The sequence below is a fragment of the Penaeus monodon genome, chromosome 15, assembly GCF_015228065.2.
Source record: "Penaeus monodon isolate SGIC_2016 chromosome 15, NSTDA_Pmon_1, whole genome shotgun sequence".
Classification (NCBI taxonomy): domain Eukaryota; kingdom Metazoa; phylum Arthropoda; class Malacostraca; order Decapoda; family Penaeidae; genus Penaeus; species Penaeus monodon.
This window is the reverse complement of record NC_051400.1, coordinates 17,055,358-17,056,076: the sequence shown is the minus strand read 5'-3', so window position 1 is coordinate 17,056,076 and position 719 is coordinate 17,055,358. Positions and strand designations below refer to the sequence as shown.

General features: G+C 50.6%; 1 protein-coding gene across 1 annotated transcript in view; it reads left to right on the top strand.

Annotated features, from left to right (window-relative positions):
- Positions 1–719, top strand: part of LOC119581792 (cGMP-dependent protein kinase, isozyme 2 forms cD4/T1/T3A/T3B-like) — a gene marked incomplete at its 5' end in the record, with an annotated part of 43,492 nt that overhangs the window by 24,355 nt on the left and 18,418 nt on the right.

The window sequence follows — 719 nt, the reverse complement described above, 5'->3', positions numbered from 1 at the left end:
AAGGAAAGGAGAAAAGGGAAGGAAATGAGAGGTGTGTGGAGGAAGAGGAGGAAGTTGAGAAGAGGAGAGGGAAGAAAGGGAGACGAGAGGAAGGAGAACAAACAAAGAGGCAGAGGCAGTGACAGTGAGAGCCAGGCAGAGAGGGAAGGGTGGACGGCATCGCGGGCGCGGCGTCACAGCCCGTCGGTTTCGGGCGGGAACGTTTTCGATTTTCTTGAGGAAGTCACGCCGTCATAAACCCTTGCCATCTCTTTTTATTTTCATTCTCTTCGGGTTTATGATTATCTAATTTACGGCGACGGTTTTGGCATCGAAATTAGACATCCCCCAGAGAGATGAAAGGGCAATGCAAGGTGAAGTGAGGCGAGTGTTTAGCACCACAAGGCTGCCCAGGGGATGCCCGGGTTTCCCTCACGCACGCCGTTGCCGCCATTCTTTTGTTCGTTATTTCGTGTGCGGGATTTCATTAGGCGATTTGAGATCATTTTTTCAATGGCGGGGGAGATTCCACTCACGAAATTGTAATTCTGGTTTGTCGTTTTTTTGCTTTTTGGATTTGAAAGAAAGGGAGACGATTTACGTCGATAATTTGGGGTGTTTTCAGAACTGGGTGAGTCTAATCAGGGGTTTGTCGGCTCGTGTAGAAATCTTGCCGCAGAAGAAACTCTGGAGCCAGTTCGGGGGCTGGCCAGGGCATGGCACAGGAGCCGGGCGTGAGT